The 14,301-nt window shown below is 38.6% G+C and overlaps 1 protein-coding gene across 15 annotated transcripts in view; it reads left to right on the forward strand.

Moving 5' to 3' along the window:
- Positions 1 to 1,301: 1,301 nt before the first annotated feature.
- Positions 1,302 to 14,301, forward strand: part of FUT8 (fucosyltransferase 8) — a 310,615-nt gene continuing 297,615 nt past the window's right edge. For 8 of the 15 annotated variants that reach the window (XM_019451537.2, XM_019451532.2, XM_019451538.2 and 5 more), the window contains exon 1: positions 1,473 to 2,620. The gene's annotated coding sequence lies outside the window, so the exon portion shown is untranslated. Of the gene's footprint in view, positions 1,423 to 1,472; positions 2,621 to 14,301 lie in introns of those variants that run through there. The other 7 variants (XM_053889503.1, XM_019451533.2, XM_053889508.1 and 4 more) reach the window with 2 other exon arrangements.

The following is a 14,301-nucleotide window of genomic DNA, read 5'->3' on the forward strand; positions in this document are numbered from 1 at the left end:
CTTGAAACTCACAAACAGTGAAATCATAACCTGAGCCAAAATCCAGAGTTGGATGCTTAACAACTGAGCCACCCAGGTGCCCGAAAAGATTTTATTTTTAAGTAATCCCTGCACCCAAGGTGGGGCTCAAACTCACAACCCTGAGATCAAGGGTTACATGCTCCACTAACTGAGCCAGCCAGGTGCCCTGAGAAGATATGTATTTTAATTCCTACGTTTTTGGAAAGGAAAAATGAAGGCCAGATAAAAAACTGGAAGTCTTGAGGCAAATGTAAAATAAAGCTTTGAAGTTGGAGATCTTAAAGCATTATATAAGGTAAGCTTTAAAGTTAAACATGCTTGGTAAAATATTTTTAAACATGCTGTTTAAACTAAGAAGTAAATATCCATCTCACCTCTGACTTCTAAAAAGTATCTAGAGTGTGACTTATAAGACTTCAGCCTTTACCTCATCTTTGGCATAAACCTAAAATTTCTGTTCATTTCCAACTACCAAAGCTTGTGGCCCTCCAAGCAGAATTCCGTTCTATTTGTAAGCTTGGTACAGAAACCTTTTTAGTGGAGGACAGCAACCATGCATTCAGTAAAAAATTGTTGAATATGGATATACAAGCTCTCTGAACTGGAACATAATTCTGATTATGCTAGTATATTGTTTTTGTGTGACTTTAGATAGGTCACTCTACTTTTCCCTTAGTTTTATCTTCTTACAGGGAGATAACAGCCATAAAAACTACTGTAAACTACTTTGCTGAGAGCTTTTTCGTTAAAGGACTGACAATAAATATCAGAGTCACAAGGTCCAGCAAACCCAAGAATCTGAGCTTATTGAGGGCAGGGAACTTTTTTTTCTTCTTTGGAAATCAGTAGTTATCTTATTTGTTTTTTCTGTAATACAGTTCCTGGCCTATAAAAAGGTCTCAATAAACACTGTAAATTTATGAATGTTATTAGGCAGATTGCAGTCTTGGCAGACCAGTGCCTTGTAAATCTCTTTTCTGTGATCTTTTTCATACTCAGCATCTAAAACGCCGCTGCTATTTGTTCTGGGATAAGTACCTAAGCAAGGCACTTAAAAACACCCAAGTCTAGAGAAATAATTTTTCTGTCCTCAGGGCACCATCTCGCTTTCCACGGTACCGCGCTCTAGGCTTGGGATCTGGGTCCGGAGGCTACAGGGAAGAGTTGGGAACGGGAAGCTCATTCTCCGGCCGTCTGATTGGTCGGCTCGCACTCCACTCACATGGCTCGCGTCTTTGATTGGACCTCGTGGCACCCCCTCCCTCGGCCCGCGACTACTTTGTGTGCCGGGGCTGCGCGCCTAGGTCCTCCGGCTCAGCTCACCGTCTGGGCCGGTCTGACCTAGCTCTTCGGCCCACTGCTCTGCATCGCGGGCGCCAGGAATTTCCCGAGTGCGTGCGGGTAGGAAGCATCCTAGGGAACCCCTCCTCCCCAAAGTTCTCTTTCCCGTTTTGAATAAACTTCCGCCTCAAAGGCGCTGTCGCAGCCGCGGGTCGGGAGAGAGGCTAGGCATCAAACTCAGGCCCTTGTGGGAGGTCTTTCTGTCGGGGCAGATGTAGAAACAGTTCTCACAAGATAAAACAGGGCTCCGCTAGTTGCATGTGGGTGCGATGCCATTCTGTGGTCACGCCGCTAGCTGCAGCCGAACGGCCAGACCTGGGCTGCAGGGGCTGAGCAGCAGCGATCACCTCTAAAAAGTAGCAAGGAGCCTGCTTCAGTACTAGTGCTCCTTAGGGCCGCGGGCTGCACTGGCATGGGCCAGTCCTTCCCCCGGCTATCGAGAATATGGCATTCCCGGGAGATGGCGCTCCCGGGAGTGGGGAGTTCGGCTCGACTCGCCCCCAGCAGTCTCCGGCCTGAAGGCAGTAGAGGGCGGCCTGTGCTCGTGTAGGAGCCGGCGCCCTAGCGCAGTTGTGGCCCTGTTGGAAGTCTCCCGGTCCCTCTGTGGCCCGCGGCTCCCTGGCAGCGGATGCTGCAGCTACGCTATCCACGGCTCAGCTAGAAGGGGGCGGGAAGAAGCCGTGGCACATGCCAGGGTCGCCGTAGGTGGCAGCCGCCGGCGCATGCGCGCCCTCTCCCAGAAGCCTGTAACGCTGAGGGGCGCGCGCCCCCACCCGCGCGCGCACGCTTGCGCTAGCCAAGGCTTCCCCGCCTGCGCTCGTTGTCAGAGCCGCTCCGGCGCGTGCGCGCGTTATCTCCGGCAGACCCGAGTAGCCAGGTTCCCTAAGCTCCAGGCCCCCGCCCCACATCTCCCCCTCCCAGCCCCAGTCAACCCGTCCCCTTCCTCTCCTCGCGGAATGGGGCCGGCGCTGCTCGGGGTCGCGCGCCCGGGACCCGGCTCGCGCTCGGTCTCGCGCTGTCAGCTACTGCCCCGCTCGCGCCGCCTCGCGCTCTCGCTCAGTCAGTGGCGCCGAAGGCTCCGTTAAGCGGCGGCGGCGGTTCCTGTTTCCGTTTCTTCGTCTCCCTTCAGTCGGGAGTAGCATCCTCCACCCAGCCACCCCTCCCACTCCCCAACGGGGCAGCTGCAGCTGAGGGCTGTGGCGGCGGCGGTGGCGGCGGCAACTGGGGACGCCGGAGACCGCCTCTGCTCCCGCCTCGGGTAAGGGGGCGTTGGGAGCCGGGCCCCGCGCGCCTCGGGGTCTGGGGCTGGGCTAGCGCGGGGTCCGAGGAGGCTCTGGGGATGTGACTGGGGCTGTCGCCGCTCTTTTCCCCCAGGCGTTCCCCGGGCCTGTTGCTGCAACTGCTGCTTACCCAGCGGCTCCCGGAAAAGTGGGGAGTAAGCCCCCGGGACGCTCCGGCGCGGCCCGGGGGCGCGAGCTGAGGGTGAGGGGCGCCTGCCTCCGCGGGTGTCCTCGGCGTCGCGCATCCTTGCTTCGGGCAGGGGCCGAAGCCGTGGAGAGGAGAAGGGATGATGGGGGCGGGGGTGGGAGGTGTCCCTCTTCTCTCCTCTCCACCTACCTGCCCTTTTGCCAGCAACTCGTTCCCTGTAGTCACGGACTGTGGGGAGGAGGATGCTTATACGTTTCCGGCTTTCGTGAGGGGTTCTCTGGCCAGAAATCGGGGAGTGGACCCGTACAAAGATCCGCTCCCGGCGAGGGGCCAATGCCGGGGCAGTTAAAGGCGTGAGTGCCACTGCATCCCCCAATTGATGTGGAAATGATGAGCTGGCGGCTTTTGAGTATCTAAACTTATTTGGGAAGGTTAAATGAGCCCTTATTTATTAAAGAAGATTTGTCCTGCAAGAGTGAGTGGGTTGTCGGGTGCAGCACCTGTTCTTTTACTGTGGGGATTGCAATTTTCAGCCTTACAGAACGTCAGAGACGCAGTGTAAGTTAAATGGCAGTGACTTGGTTAGGGTTTATCCCTGGTGAGCTCTTAGCGTTTTGCCGTATATTATTAGACTTTTGATTGAGGCCTTCGAGAAAGGCACGAAGAGGTGTTTTCTTCTATCCATGTTTGAATTAATTTACAGTTGACTTAAGCCAACTCAAGAAGGCGAACCTAGGAAATTCAGAATCTCTAGTAATAACCCCAAACTTCAAGGTAACGCAGAACAAATTTCAACAAAAGTTTTCTGTCAGTTTAGAATTAAGCTCATCAGGGGTAACTGACCGAACTTTAGCTTGGCTGTCTTTAGAAACTGTAGGCAAGGTTTCATTTCAGTTTTTTTTTTTTTTTTTCTTTCTTTCTTGTTACTCCTGGGGTTAAGTGTATATTTATTTTCTTGATTAAATTTAAATTTCATGTTTTTGACGCATAATTCTTTTAAAGGGTGCATTATATAGAAAACATTTTAGGAGAGAAGTTAAACATAACAGTGCTGTACTGAAATAATAGAGTAAGTTGTATTCTCCCTTCTCTGAAATAACCTAAAAAAACCCCTAAACGTATGCTAAATGATAAGGTCTTGTACATTGCTAACCTTATGAGATATACCATGAAATGTGTATAGAAAGTCTTAATTGCTCAATATCAAAATACAGTATTAGGGTATTAAGGATAAGGTGGACATTCAAACATTTGAATTTGTTATTTTACAGTTTAGTATGTAGAAATGTAGGGAGTTAAAAATGAATAGGCTGTAAGGAACATAGAAGATGGTTGGAGACCTGGATTTTCCTTTTGCTGCTTTTATAAATTGAGAATTGTACTTGAAGAGCTGAACAGCTGGAATGAAACTTGCATAGATTGCAGAAACATGCAAAAATGTATCTTTGATCAAGTAGTGAGTTAACATGAGTATATTGTGGTTTATTAGGATAGTGATTCAAAAATAATTCCCATAAAATATAGCACTATATATATTGTTTAGGATGTTCTTAAAGAGTCACTTGAAGTTATTTTCCTACAGGTCAGTTCTTTTTGAGATGTATGGAATTAAAAAAATAATTCTGATTACATTATGCAGTGTTTGATTTCAGTTTTAATTAGTTATTTTAAGGTACTGGAATTTTCTTAAAAGAGGTGAATTTTGAAATTTGCTAGTGGTTTGGAAAAACTTGTGTTGTTGTTTATTTTTTTAAGTACAGTTATATTAGTAGGTTGGTCTGGAGGGGGAGCTAGTGCCAAAGCAAAGAAAGCATAGCTTAATATGTGTTTGAACTTTTAAAATGCCCAAACCCTGATTTTTATGACCTGAAGGAACATAAATTTTTAATTAAAAGAGTAAAGGAATTGATATGGGCATATATCTATATATAGTTATTTGTGGAATATATATGTATATTATATATACACATATATAATATATATATTATATATGTATTATATATAATGTATATAATATATATACATGTATTATATATATAGTATTACAAATTAAATCTTTTCATGATCTGAAATAATAGAAAGTAGATGCTTCAGGTTTATTGAATTTCTCATTTAAAATCTCAGAAAATATGCCCCATAATGTAGAATGTGTGATAGTAAGTTTCTTAATCTTCTTGTGCATTGCATCAGAGGGGAAATATATCTTAATCCTTTGTGCAAGTTGTATGTTCATAAATTTTTTCTTTATAATATCTATAGTCCTAAAATTTCAAAAATCAAGTAGAGTCTTATATAGACGAATATATTGACTGGGTAGTTAGTAAGCTAAATATTTATTAATAGTAGAGATAATTTCATTAAGAAATGGACCCTTCAGACATCTGGAAAGCAGGATCCCAAGGTCACCTCTTAACCTCTGTCTTCTGTAATATGGCGCAGTGAGTCCAGTGGCTTTACCAAATTGAACTTGTGCCTTTGACTATAAAGCAATTATTTTTTGGTTTATGGTGCTTTATTTAGATTTCACAACTGTAATAAGTTAGATATGTTATTTTACTTCTCACAGTGGACATATTCATATTCAAGGCTAGAAATTGATAATGTATGTATTAAAATCATTAGAATATTTTTTTTTCTGGAAATAGTGGCTGGGCTGTTTGTTCTCCATTGTTTTCCATTATGTAAACTGAATCTCAATGCTGATAAAATAAAAAAAAATAGATTCCTTGAAAGGAATGGCCATACCTGTGAGATGTATGGTAGTGAGATGTTTACCACTTTTAAGGGGTATATGCTATAAATTAAACAATGTTTTATAAGACATGCCAGACTATTTTTATGTATTTTTTTCCAGTTCTTAAGTGGTTATTTTTGATTTACTATAAACTGCATTACTAAATCTCCTGGTTTAATTAAATGGTAAATCCACACATTTCATATTATAGAACACTTATAAAAGAGTTTCCATTTTACAATCATAAGAATAAATATAAAAAATGTAATTTTTTAAAACTTAAAGCACAACTAAGATTCTAAACAATTCTGAAACTACAAGTATTAATATTAATACATGCGTCAGTACTGGTTCTGTTGGTACTCTTCAGATGAGATACTAACTTCCAGGCTTCTACAGTCAGTGGTATAGTAGGTGTAGCCTTTAAAGGACCAGTACAAGATTTCCTTTGGTTCCCTTCTTCATGAGTCTGTAGTTTATATTTCTGTACCATAAAGTATATAGTTTCTTTTTGGCAGTTTGAGTTGTTATTAAATTGTAGTTTGCTATAATAAGACAAACAGGCCTAAAAGTAAAAGATATTTACAATTGATTTTTAAAAAAACATTTTAAAATTCCCAACAGAAGACTATTGTATGGGGATGAGTATGCATTTAAGATACATTTTTTAAGGTATTAGGCTCCTCTCAACCTTCCTTTCTCTCTATATTCTACTCTGCAGTCTACATCCCCTCTTACTCAACCTCCCTCCATATCCCACAATTTTCTCTTTGAAATGATTAGGGATCAAACCAATAAAACGAATGATATCACTCACTTGGCATAGGGTTATTCTTCCTTGATTAAATAAATGACTTTATATCAATATCTACAATATTCTAAACATGTAACTCATATAAACTTTACTTTCTATTAAAAAAAATTTTTTTTAATGTTTATTTTTGAGAGAGACAGAGAGTGAGTGGGGGAGGACAGAGAGAGAGGGAGACACAATATCCAAAGTAGGTTTCAGGCTCTGAGCTGTCAGCAGAGCCAGACGCAGGGCTTGAACCTAGAAACCATGAGATCATGACCTGAGCCAAAGTCGGATGCTTAACTTGACTGAGCCACCCAGGCACCCAATGTACATTTTACTGTTAATGGGAGAACACATAGGGCCCATGAGATCATGCTATGTATTTCAGTATAAGTTACTCATATTTGTTACAGAAAGTAGAGCTATATGGTTAATTTCATTTAAGTTTTTATTTTTGAAATTCATTTTTTAAAAATGTTTATTTTTGTGAGGCAGCCAGAGAGCATGAGAGAGCGTGAGTGGGGGAGGGGCAGAGACTGCCTTTCAACCCACTCAACCATCCAGGTACCTCTCATTTAAGTTTTCTTTTAAAAAGACTTTAATTACCAAAACCCAATACCTCACTCATTGGCTACTTTTAAAAAATATCTTTTTCTGGGGTGCCTGGGTTGCTCAGTCAGTTAAGTGGCCGACTTTGGCTTAGGTCATGATCTCATGGTTCCTGAATTTGAGCCCCGCATCGGGTTCTGCACTGACTGTGGAGCAGTCTGCTTGGGATTCTCTCTCTCTTTCTCAAAATAAGTAAGTAAACTTAAAAAAATATATATCTTTTTGTGATAGTTTTTTTTTTTTTTTGGTGGTCAGAAAATGACATGTGAAGAGGAAATATGTCTCAGGTTTTTAAAAAAATTGACAAATTTTACCAATATAAGGCTAGTGCTGATGTGGTTCAAACTTGTCTTTGCTATTACTCTCTTTTCTTTTATATTGGTTCTATAGTATAGCCTCCTCATTGAAGCACTGAAATAAAGCTTGAAAATCACTATTGAAATGCCTCCTATGTTTTTTGTATCTTGGAACTGGGTTTTTCAAATGTATCTTAGCAGTGGGATAAACTGAATAAATATGACTCAACATACTTATTTTATTTTCAGACTTAGCATTTTTACTTGTCACAGTCTTGATGACTGGTTAATGTAAATAAAGTTCACAGTATAAAATAAATAATAAAATGCTAATATCAATTGTAGATGTAAATGGGAAATTAAACTGATGTTTATTTTATAGAATCTGAGTTATGAGAAATATTACATGATATGAACTTTAAATGTAACTTTCTGATTATAAATGAATAAAAGTAACATAAAAACGGGAGAGTCTTCTGTTTGATTTACTACAAACATACAACTAAAATGAACCTATTTTATGTTTATATAAATTTTTTTATTCAATTGACTGTTAATGAACCATGAATGAGTTTTAAATTTTTAATAATTTTGTGGCTGGTTATTTATATTATAATATCCCTTAAATGAGATATGAAATTCCATTAATACCTGGAGCCAAAATAATTTGCCTGTGGTAAAAAGGTATTTACAAACCGTCAAACTATAAAAGCATAGCAATGTTATTAAATGACTAAGTCATCATTCCATAAGCTAGTTTTAAAAATCATGTGTATAATTTTTAAAATATAATTGATCATAATATCGTGATTGGTAAGATATAATTGATCAAAATATAATTTGTAGCTTCTATATTATACATTGTTTCAGATTTTAGCTATGTTTGGGGCAGTCAGTGAAGGGAGGGAGATTGAGAGAGGCAGAGGATCTTACTGGTTGATGAGCCTGCTTTGTTTGGAGGTGAGGGGGATTTCTTCTTCAGTTTTTCTTTCTCCCTCCACTTCCTTCTTTTCTCTGTAGTAGTGGGAGGGAGTTGACCATCCTTATAGGATTTTTTTTTTCTTATAGAGTTCATACAAAGAACATTTCCTGATAAAACATTAGCTTTTATGTTACAATAGATTTATTATAATGATTTCATTTCCTTTGAGGCAATAGGCAAGAGACTTAGAACTTTAGTTGGGGCAGGGTTTAATATGATTTATTAAACATGATTTTGTAACTCCATATAAAAAGGGATATGGGGTTGTTGGTTCATTGTTAAGGGTGCTGTATCAGTCACATTATTGTTCTGCTTAATATTTAATATATCATAAACCCCTCTTCCAGTTTCCTGGAATGTATTTTCATGTCTCCTCTGTTGTCTTCATCTGTGGAGTATCTGTTTACAAGGAATTGGTTTTTAGAATATCTCTTCAACTTCTTTGTGTGCCCTCATTGCAGTAATAAAAATGTGAAAAAAAAAAAATACTGTGTCCCTTGAAGAGGACTAACAAACTAAAATGAACAGCAGTGTTCTCCATTCATGGGAGTACTGTTAGCAAGTTTAAGCCAGTTACTGTGAAAAGGTCACAGGGAGAAAGTGTGTTTCATAATTCGGGCCCCAATCATTTGGGATCTGATTGATTAAGTTTCTCTAACACATGGGATTGTACCTGAAAGAGATATATATTCAGTTGAGATTGTGTTACATTTTTCATGTCTTGAGTTCTTTGAATAACTACTTAATTCATTCAGTTACCAAATGTCAAAAGATTGTAATTTTGAGAAACCTACTCTTTAAAATTAAGAGCTTAAGCTAGGGTAAATATTTTGCTTTCTCTTTATAAGTTGCAGATTTTTCTTTCTCTTTTAGGAAGTTTGGTGAAACTCTAGGGCTTAGGAAGGTGGTAATTGAAATTCTTGAGGCCAAAAAGTCTTTCCTTAGCCTTGTAAACTGAACCCCAGCAGAATGGGAAATGTAGGTTTACTAAGTAATTTTGACTGTTTCCTCTGACATAATTACAGATATCTAGGTCTCCGTTAATTAAAAGTCTGTTTATTTTTAAGGTTCAAACAGTGGTACTTCTCATAGGTGTAAAGCATTAACTGTTATGAGAGAGATATAACTTATTTTTAATTTGTAAGTAAAGAATAGGCTGTCAGTGCTGAATAAGCTGAAGAAATGTATGCCTAATTAGGATGCACAAATAATAAACTAAAGAAACTTGCTAATATACAATTAAAAATGGCTCCTCTAAATAAAAAGACTATTAGTGTTTACATTATAATGGCACAAAGATGTCATGAAAATGAAATCACTAAAGAATTCTATTTTGGAGCAATTTGTCAGACCAGATAACAGTCTGTTATCCTTTAAACTGTCTGCAGAGGCTTATTTACATCAGTGCTGGTCCTACCTAAAGGGAAATAATGATCAATAACCAAAGTGTTTTCAGGGAATTTTATGCGCGTTTCCTATGTGTATATTTGTGCACTTCTTGTTACTTTGTTTCCATGGAAAATGTAAGGTTGGAAAATAAGGTACCCAAGTTTTGGAAATTCTGAAGGGAAAAGGATCTGAAGTTTGGAAAAAAGCTGTTCTTTTTGGTGTGTTTTACTGATACTTTTGATAGTGATAATTTCCTGAGACTTGTATGGACTTAAAGCCAAATCTGAGTTCTTTAACTTATTTTTTGAATAGCTTTATTGAAATATAAATTATGTCTCATAAAATTCACAGTTTAAGTTTTAATAAATTTATACAGTTGTATAACAATTACCACAATTTAATTTTAGAATGCTTTCATCCGCCAGAAAGCTTCCCCTTGCCCACTTTCCCGATTCCTGCTCCTATCCCGCAGCCCTAGGCAGCCACTGATCTGCTTTTGTTTCTATAGTTTTGCCACTTCTAGAAATTTGATGTTAATGGAATCATACACTATGTAGTCTTTTGTGTCTGGCTCCTTTCTTTTAATATAATCCTGTTTAGTCATTTGAATGAATGGTTAAAGTAGAAAAGCTTTGAACTTGAAATCAGGAGACTTGGATATGAGTGTTGGCTTTGCCACCAAATGTGTAAACTTGGGTAAGCCACCTGTTGCCTCTGGGCCTCTGCTGCTTTTTCCATAAAATCAAATTATTTTGATTTTCTTCTATTCCAGTTTTTACAGCTGGGTAGACATTCACTGACCTTTTCCTAGAATGTACCTTAACTCTTCCCCTTAAATATAGTCACTTTATTTTATTTTATTTTTTTTTCAATCAGAAATGAAGCTTATGGTCTAATATATGTGAGTCAGCAATGGAGGAATTTGGGACTGTCTTGAAGAAACAAGACAGCTGATTAAACTTTTTCTTGAGCATTTCTTAGTTCAGGTGTATAACTTTGAGAATAGGGACAATGATAAATGCTGAGTTAATAATAAATACCTTTGAAGAGAATAAAGGTAAAGTTGAATAATCCTCAGAAGTAGAGCTTTAAAATGGATTGAAGCTTATGAATGTAAGAAAAAGACTATGCTTTAAATTAATGTTTTTGTTTTGAGAGTAGAATGTGGTGTGGAGAGATTTTAGTTAAGTTTAAGACGACTTAGGCTCAAGGCAGCTGTGTGAGATTAGACTGTTTTTTTAAAGAACCAATGGAAATGTATAGCTACCATTGGGAAGACTGTCCTAGGGCTCATGAACAGGCAAAGCTGACAGGTAATATTCAGGTGACAAACTAAGGAAAAAATACACATATAGGCAATTAAAATTAGTGCTGTATGTGTGTAAATGTATATGTTTGTAACAGGAGTAGACAACTGACTGAGTAGGCTAGCATCAGGTATATGCCAGAGGGGTAATGGACATTTTCACTATACTATGCAAAAAGATAGGGCATTGAATAACAACTAGCTAAATTTAAAAATGAGAGTGCTATAACTACTTTGAATATTGAATAATTTGACTCTTAGAAACCATCAGAGCTGCTTATATTATCTATAATAGTAGGAACTGTGGCTATAAAATGATCGCATTTTTATTTTTACCCAACGTACTAGAATGTATGAGTGGTAACCCACGGAGCAGACAGTGTGGAGGAGGGGAATATAGTCATAAATATATTTTAGTGATGGTGTCATTATAGCAGCATAAAATTTCTTGCATGTCTTATTTTTTATTTTTTTTTAACATTTATTTATTTTTGAGACAGAGAGACAGATTATGAACGGGGGAGGGTCAGAGAGAGAGGGAGACACAGAATTTGAAACAGGCTCCAGGCTCTGAGCTGTCAGCACAGAGCCCGATGCGGGGCTTGAACTCACAGACTGTGAGATCATGACCCAAGCCAAAGTCGGACTCTCAACTGACTGAGCCACCCAGGCGCCCCTTGTTGCATGTTTTATAGTCATATTTTTTGTTCATAAGTGGTATTTCTAATTTAGATAAACCACCTTATAACCAGAAATATCCCCAATGTGAAACCTATATTTAACAAATGAAGATTTGTCACTTTGACAATAATATATAGATTATGTTAAGACTTTAAAGGAGTTCTAAAAGTTGAATCCCATAGCTTTGTATGCAATGGCAGCATTCTAGGAGTAAGTATGAGAGCTTTATTTTTTTTCTTACAAGTTTTTAAAAAAATGTTTATTTATTTTGAGAGAGAGAGAGAGAGAGAGAGAGAGAGAGAATGCATGCACATGAGCAGCAGAGGGGCAGAGAGAGGGAGAGAGAGAAAGAATCCCAAGCAAGCTTGTGCTGCCAGCACAGAGTTGGATATGGGGCTCAAACTATAAGATCATAACCTGAGCCAAAGCAAGAGTCCCACACTTAACTGACTGAACCACCCAGGTGCCCCAAGTATGAGAGCTTTCTAAAGTGACTATTTTATGGCAACCATATTTTCCCAGGAAATTTTATTGTTTTAAATATTTTTGTTTTTTAAAAGTTTATTTATTTTGAGAGAGAGAGAGAGAGAGAGAGAGAACCCCAAGCAGGCTCCTTGTGGTCAGTGTGCAGAGCCCCATGGGAGGCTTGAACTCATGAAACCCTGAGATCATAACCTGAGCTGAAATCCAGAGTGGGGTGCTTAACTGACTGCTACCCAGGTGCCCTGGGAATTTTTACTATTATTATTTTTTAATTAAAAATTTTTTAAAAATGTTTTAGAGAGAGAGAGAGAGAGAGAGAGAGAGAGAGAATGAGTGGGGGAGGGGCAGAGTGAGAGAGGGTCACAGAATTGGAAGCAGGCTCCAGGCTCTGAGTTGACGGCACAGAGCCGGACGCAGGGCTTGAACTCACAAACTGTGAGATCATGACCTGAGCCAAAGTTGGAGGCTTTACTGACTGAGCCATCCAGGTGCCCAGGAATTTTTATTTTTAATCATAGTAATAAATGAGCAGCTGTCAAAAGATAAAGCCAGTTTTAAGTTTAGAATTCCTGTTCTCTATATATCACATACTTGATTTTAATAAAATAGACTACTTAAGGATTTCTTAAATAATCAAATACTACTTGGATATTTAAGCAAAGCATCAGAGCAAGACTAGAAAACATTGAAGCAATAAAAATGATTAATTTAAAAGTTTTGTAACATAGTAAAGAAAAAAATGCAGTAATATACAATGGAAAAGAAGATGTACAGAAAGAACATCATTACCTCACATCAGACATAGTAGGCTGTCTTTACAGTGAATACCAGTCAAATCAAATAGGCTACAGAATTTGTGCCCTTCTACTAGGCAGGTGGAAATGAGATGAACAATTAATTATAGGGTGTGCACCAGAATACCCACTTACATTGTTTGGCAAGTCTTTTCTAATTGACTTCCTACAGGGGCTTTTTCAGACCTTTTCCTACTCTCTTTCTAGCCCCTGATTCTAGCCTGCTCTAAGACTTTGTAGGTTGTTTTCAATTAACTTTTTTTTTTTTTGAAAAGAGTAGCAAGATTAAGGCCATCAAACAATCTTTGTCAGCTTTGCTTTTCTTTATCTCTAAATTGTTTAATTTCTCTTCTTCTCTACCATTTAGTGTTAGGGATGTGTCTTTAGGCTTTCATGACTACTTCTTTTATCCCTTCTATTGGAATATATGGGTTCATTAGTAACTCTTTTATTATTTTTATTTGAATCTCCCCTAACATCTTCAATGGCCTAAAAAAAAATCCACCCAAAAAACATCTTTTCTTATTTTTTTCTTCTCTTTCCCCCTCCTTTTTTATGTTATCCAACAGCCCAAAAGAAAAAGCAACATGTATATTGTTTATATTTTGCTACCTTCTTTTTCACTAAAGCTGTTCTCTCTGTTATTACCAGTGACCTGAATTGCCAAATGGGGACTTTTTTTCAGTTTTAATTCTTGTTTTTTTAATTCTCCAGATTCCTTCTCCCTTCTTATAACTTTGTAGTCTTTCTAGCTCTCCTATATATTGTAGCCACTCTTCTTTTCATTCACAGGGCCAACTTGTTTCCTGAGTATTTGCTTTATGTATTTTTCTACATCTAGCTTCTTTTCCTTGGAATACTACCTGGTCTGTTGGCTTCTGTGAGTACCTCTTTCAGGTGACTTCTGTACTGTAAGTTCCCAGACTCCCAATTTCCAGCTGGAGAGTTCCACCTGTTTGTCATGACATCAAGCTCAACATACTCAAATTTGAATTTTCTCTCATTTTCTTTCTTCTAAAATGTAGTTTTATTTCTAACTTTCCTTTCTCTATTAAATAGGCCTATTCCTCCATTGCCCAAACTTGAACTCTGAGTCATCTGTGAGTTCCCCATCAGATCCATTCAGTTGTTAAATTGGGAATTCTGTTACTACAGTGTTTCTCTATTTCATCTGCTTTTTTCTGTTTCGTTTTTTACTAGAGAAATTTTTACTGCAGAAGTTTCTTATTACCACTAACATATAAATAATTGTAATTTGGGTATTGCTATGATAGAGAGGAGGCAGAGGCAGCAAGCAGTTCTATTAGTGTATGTTAAGTGGAGAAGGCTGTATTGAAAGGAGGTGACATTTAGGCTTAGTATCAAAGAATAAGTAGGGGCATTCCAGGCAGACAAGCTGAAGAAAGACTTATTAGAAGTTTATTATATGTTGTCAACCTAT

This window comes from Panthera pardus, unplaced genomic scaffold (genome assembly GCF_024362965.1).
Source record: "Panthera pardus isolate Hobbes unplaced genomic scaffold, ASM2436296v1 HiC_scaffold_24, whole genome shotgun sequence".
Classification (NCBI taxonomy): Eukaryota; Metazoa; Chordata; class Mammalia; order Carnivora; family Felidae; genus Panthera; species Panthera pardus.